The sequence below is a fragment of the Camarhynchus parvulus genome, chromosome Z, assembly GCF_901933205.1.
Source record: "Camarhynchus parvulus chromosome Z, STF_HiC, whole genome shotgun sequence".
NCBI lineage: Eukaryota > Metazoa > Chordata > Aves > Passeriformes > Thraupidae > Camarhynchus > Camarhynchus parvulus.
The window spans coordinates 31,677,763-31,683,762 of record NC_044601.1 but is presented as its reverse complement, the minus strand read 5'-3'; positions in this window follow the sequence as shown (position 1 = coordinate 31,683,762).

Genomic DNA, 6,000 nt, shown 5'->3' with positions numbered 1-6,000 from the left:
ACGTAGTGAGATAATTCTGAGTGAAAGGGTTTCTCAGCAAAAAGAGGTCTGAAAATGCAAGACTCAAGAGTACTCCTTGTCCCCATCAAACAGGGGAATAACTTAAGCCTCTTTATTTTTTTCAGTGAGGTTTGCAGCCAAGATTATACTTCAAATAACCTTTTAACCACAGCTGTTAGATGGAGGCTGAAAACATTAGCTTCTGAGCAACTTTCAGAGACAATATACCCCAGGCTCCTTCTTGCATCTTTTCCCTTTCTCTGATAAAAAATCCTTCTTGGGCTCCTATCTATCTCATCCATGTCGCCATGAAAGTAAGGATAAAGTTTTCGTTCACTTTTTCTAGATGAAATAAAAGGAGGGATTGTTATTGCAATGTGGATGGCTTGACCCTTGTCAGTGATTACAAAGGAAATAGGCGCTCTGGGACCTGATGTCCAAAAGCCAGATCTGTGGCAGACAGGTGGCTGATAGTACAATGTACTCAGTCAGGTCTCTCATTCAGCAGAGACCAGATACATAAATGCACACTGTACAACTCACAATGAACATGTCATGCCTCAAAGGATCTGTCCTGATTTTTTCCCACATACCTTTATTGTTCTCTCAAGAAACCAAGCATAGCTGCCATCAGTGTATCAATTCGGTCACCATTCAAATGGAAAAGCTTTCCTTTAGACACCTTTGACGCACATTTTGAAACAGGGAGGAAGTAAACGCCAGGACAGTTCTATAAGTCTTATTTTTAAATGTAGCTTTTTCTTTGGAAAATGTCTCCACAGGGTTATAAGTCATGGTACACAAATAGATATTTAAATCATTTTGTGGCCTCTGAAATGCATAAAGCAATTAAGGTCTTCATATTTCTCCAGTCTGTGTTTACTGACTGTATCTTGGCAATGAATATGTTGTTTTCCATTGATATTTCTTTGCTAGGTCATAAGTTAAAAACTTCTTGGGTCTATTTCCTTGTAACTAATTTTCTAGGGAGAATCTCATCAATTTTCTAGTGAAAGCCAAACATGGTGATAACAAAAACTAGATTTTTCCTAGATCTTTAATTTCCAATTTATCTTCCAGTCAGATAACCGGTATCTTTTTATTAAAAAAAACCAACCAAACAAACAAAAACCCCAAAAAATATGCAGAAAACCAAAATCAGCACAAGATAACAGACAGAGCTCATAAGGAACTTAAAGTAAGATTTTCTCCAAAGGTTAATAATGTCCTATTTCTTTGAATTACTATGTACTATCGGATTCTACATCTTTTCCCAGGAAAAGAAAAAGTGTAAAAATAAACTAACATTAGAGGAGAATATAAGTACTGGTCTTCTCTATGTAAAGTTCACTGTTTTCAGAAATCATATTATTACATCAAACACGCATGTTTTTCACTGTACCTCACATCAGAGCTATGAATCTGGCCTTTTTGGCAGGTTCAGCTATTAAGATGCACAAACTAAGGCCCCAGATGAAAACACCTACAAATCACACTAATTCATCTGTAAATACAGATGTTTTGCAAGCCTGGGCTGGTTATATCTCCAAGGGTTAAATATATCTTGTAAAAGCATTGTCCTCTGAGTAGAAGTTTACCTGAGAAGAATTGCCCAATTGTACTTTGCTCCATCTCTTCACCTTTTCAACATTAAATGCCTTCCAAAGTACTGCATGTGCTGGTTTCCAGAGTATCCTGCTCACATGGTTACTGATTAACCTATGAGTGCACTCAAAAGATTATCCTGAGACCACATACCTTCAAAGCCCTTGTGGCTTTTATTAAAAGAATGTGGTTTGGCTTTGAATATCATAATCCAGCTGTGGTTGATTATGCAGCTCTGAGCAATTTTTTTAAATTTCTGGAAGGGTGTGAAAAATAGCTAATCATCCACTCTCTATATAGATTTCATGTATTACAGCAACAATTGGTTGATGTGACTTCTGTTATCTTTAAGCAAAAAAACCCCTGCTTTTTAGATGTGTGGGCAGCCTAGATCTCCATTATGAAAAGAACATCAAGCAGTCATTAAATTTTAAGCTCAAAATCTGTGCATTACAGGCTGAGCATGTACAATCCTTTACTTTTTAAAATGTTCTTTAAATTGTTGTTTATGTCCACTCAGCCTGAATTTGAAAACATAAAAATGTTTTGCATCTTACTGGGTATCTATTAATTGGTGGTTTTAAAATCCCCCAAATCACCATCAAATATATTGACAAAAAGAAATATTACTCTTAAATTCAAGAAATTATGATGACTTGCCATAAGTGGAAGAATAACATAGTTGTTTGATAAGTAGTTCAAGAGACTGCTTACAAAGCAACAAGCAGAATAACAACCTTGTGATCATGAGTCCCCTCTCCATTATTATATTTATTTGTGTTTTGTGAAGTGGTAACCCCATGGATACTGGTCTACTGGTCAATTACAACACACCATCTGTCTCTCCCATATTGACTCCTCACCCACTACCTCTGGCTGGTTGCTGAGTTTCCATTACAGTAGGCTGGGGAAACTGGCAATGGAGGCAACCATGCATTTCTTGGTTTGCTTCTGCTATTCAATACCCTTCCCCATCACATTTTCTTCAGGGTCAGCTTCAAAGCAGACTTCGTGCAGCCTGATGTAGATCTATCTGTGCCTTCTATATCTGTCAGATCTGCTAGGCACCCCACTTTTAAGTGTCTCCCCTGTACGGCTGCTTAGTGAACAGAGTCAGAATGAACTACTGCCCACAAGAGGACTATGCAGACTCACATTTCCTGTGCTGCTACCTTTTCCAATCAGCTATGCAACTGATGGCAAAGGCAGCAGAAAATACTGTTATCATCTGCAAGATGACAGAAGAGGTATTAACATGGGGGCTGCACACTAAAGTGTCCTAGTGATACGTGTGTAATGCCACATTACAGTGGAATCAATATGCCACAAAATTTAACAGCATGTGGAAAGCAGAATCTATATTTAAACATTAAGATTTATAATAGACATTAAGTTTTTTAAAAGTACTTAAGGCCTTATCACTAAGTTAAGCTGCTAAGAAATAATTGTTACCACTGTCAAGGCACTGTCATTGGAAGCTAACCAATGCTAATGGGATCATCATGCAAGTTAAGACTGAACTGCACCGGAGATTTGCAGCATTAAGGGTTTTATGCGATATACCTGAAGTTTAATTGGCTTACTTTAATACGACTGAAGTCCATTCTGCTTTAAATTTTTTTTTATCTAAGATCTCAAAATGTGATACCTTCTTTTAATGATGCCATATAAGATGCTTCCATTTACATATGAAAAATTTAAATATTAACAATCCTTCCAAAAATACCCTTGAAGCAGAATTATTGTAATGTCATGGAAAAGAACATATTCCACAAAAGTAATTGTTACTCTTGTGGAAATACATGTTTACTTTCAAAGATAATACTGTTTAACATAGTTTAAAAATAATCATTTAAGTATTAATTAAAAATTTTCATTACAAAGCCAGCATGAAATAAGCAAGCAATCTCTACCTTCCCTTTATCTCAGGTACTTAGAAAGCAGAAGAAAATTTGAAGGGAACTGAACTGATTTCTGTTTTCCTTCACAGGACTAGAGGTACCAGTGGGACTAATTTTGTCAAATGGGTTTTAAGTCTTTTATTAACCTTGCCTGCTGAACCCAGATTTTCCAGTTTATAAGTCATGCAGACAATTTTTCCCCAGGTCGAATATTTATTAACTACCATTCTCTTCTTCTCAGACAATAGTAAATGATGCCAAGAGAGTCAATTCTTAAGAAAGCAGCAATGAGACAGTATTGGGGAACTAATGGTAGACTTACTAGAGCTGGTAACCCTGGAAAAAATGAAAGCATTGCCTCCTTCTTTTGTCACCCTTACTTGCTTTCTTACAAGCAAAGATGAAAGTCTTCAATGCAACAAGTCGCTTCCCTGTACTGCTATGTGGGTGTTCACAGGCACATGAGTTGAAAGATAAAAGTCATCGAATTTTTGTTGGTACTTGTTTTCTTTATGTATGGAACATTGCAAAGATCTGATTACTGAACTGATTTTGTTAGGCTACACAACAAAGCCTGTATGCACACCTGCCAAAGAGCGTAGGGTGACAACCGCAGGAGGGAGATGCCCCAGATAATATCCTGTCCTGGCTGCACCTGCCCATCAGAGCCCATAGCACAAGCCCAGCGAGGAGCCCAGTGGCAGGATGGTGGGCAGGAGCTCAAAACAAGGCTTCCTGAGAAAGAAACCACCTAGCCATGGCTCTCCCAGGGCTGTCACAGGACCTGTTACACTCCTGTCCGCATCCAGCAGGAAAACCATCACTAGCCATCAGGAGAACCTCCAGGCCATGCCTCTCACTCCCTCTTACAGATTGGTGTGACTGAGGGAATTTTGGCTGTTTTGATCATGGGATAGTTCCTATGGCACCAGGCCTGATGCAGACAGGTGGTATTCACCTGTATGAAAGGGGGGAAAGGATTCTAGCTCATGAGCTGGCAGTGCTGACTGAGCAGGTTTAAAGGGGGAAAGGGACTAGATCAAGTTAGCTAGCAATGAGCCTGGGGTGACACACCTGTGTTGGGGTGGCATGGACAGCCCAGCTGAAGCGCATCTGCACCAATGCACCCAGCATGGGTAACAAACAATGGAAACCATTGGCAACAGGAAGCTGTGATGTGGTTATCACCATGGGAATGTGGTGGGATCACTGGAGTGCTGCAGTGGATGGCTATGAGCTCCTCAGAAGGGACAGGTGAGGAGGGAGGGGCTGTGGGGTGCCTCTGTACACTGGGGAGGGTTTTGGCTGCACAGAGCTCAGGGACAGTGGGGATAAGGCTGAGTGCCTGTGGTGACAGTCAGAGGGATGGCCAACAAGGCAGAGACCCTGCTGGGACTCTGTCACAGACCACCCAGCCAGGATGAAGTGAAATATTCTATCAGTGGATGTTTCATGATCACTGGCCCTTGTTCTTGTGGGAGACTTTAACTTGCCAAATGTCTGCTGGAAGCTCAACACAGTGGAGAGGAGATTCCCGGAGAGAGTGGAAGGTAACCAGACGCAGCTTATAAGGGAGCCTACCAGGGCATGCCCTGCCAGACCTGCTGCTCACAAACAGAGAAGGGCTGTGGGACATGTGGTGGTCAGAGATCATCTTGGGCACACTGACCATGGAATCAATCATAGCGTTTTGGATTCTTGGAGAAGTAAGGAAGGGGATCAGCAAAATGCTTGGACCTTGGACTTTCAGAGGGTGGACGCTGGCCTGTTCAGGGCACTGGTTCAGAGAGTGCCCTGGGAAATAGTATTTAATAATAAAGGGGTCCAGGAAGGCTCGACATATTTTAGGAAATATTAAAGATGCAGAAGCAGGCCATCCCCATGTGCAGACAGATGGGCTGGCAGGGAAGAAGACCAGGCTGGCTGAACAGAGAGCTTCAGCAGCAACATGGGGAAAAGAATCTATGAGCTCTGCATGAAGAGACAGACAGCTCAGGGACTGTACAAGGATGGTTTCTACGTCATGTAGAGAGAAAATTAGAAAGGGAAAAGCTGAGCTAGAACTTAATCTGTCCACTGCTGTGAAAAACAATAAAAACTGTGTTTATAAATACATTAACAACAAAAAGAGTGCCAAGGAAAACACCATCCTTTATTGGACCCAGGGTGGAACACTGGAAAAGGAAAAGGCCTAATGCCTTCTTAGCCTTAGGTCTAGCACCTTCCAAGTCTTTAGCAGTAAGACTAGTTATCCCCAGGGCAACCAGCCCTTTGAGCTGGTTAACAGGGGCAGGGAGCAGGACAGATCCCATGCAATCCAGGGGGAAATCATTAGTGATTTCCTGTGGCACTTAGCCCTCACAATCCTGTGGGACTGCATGGATTCCTCCAAGGGAACTGAGGGAGCTGACAGAAGAGCTCACCAAGACACCCCACCAAGAGAGGCTGAGGGAGCTTGGATGTTTAGTTTGGAGAAAAGGAGGCTCAAGGAAGA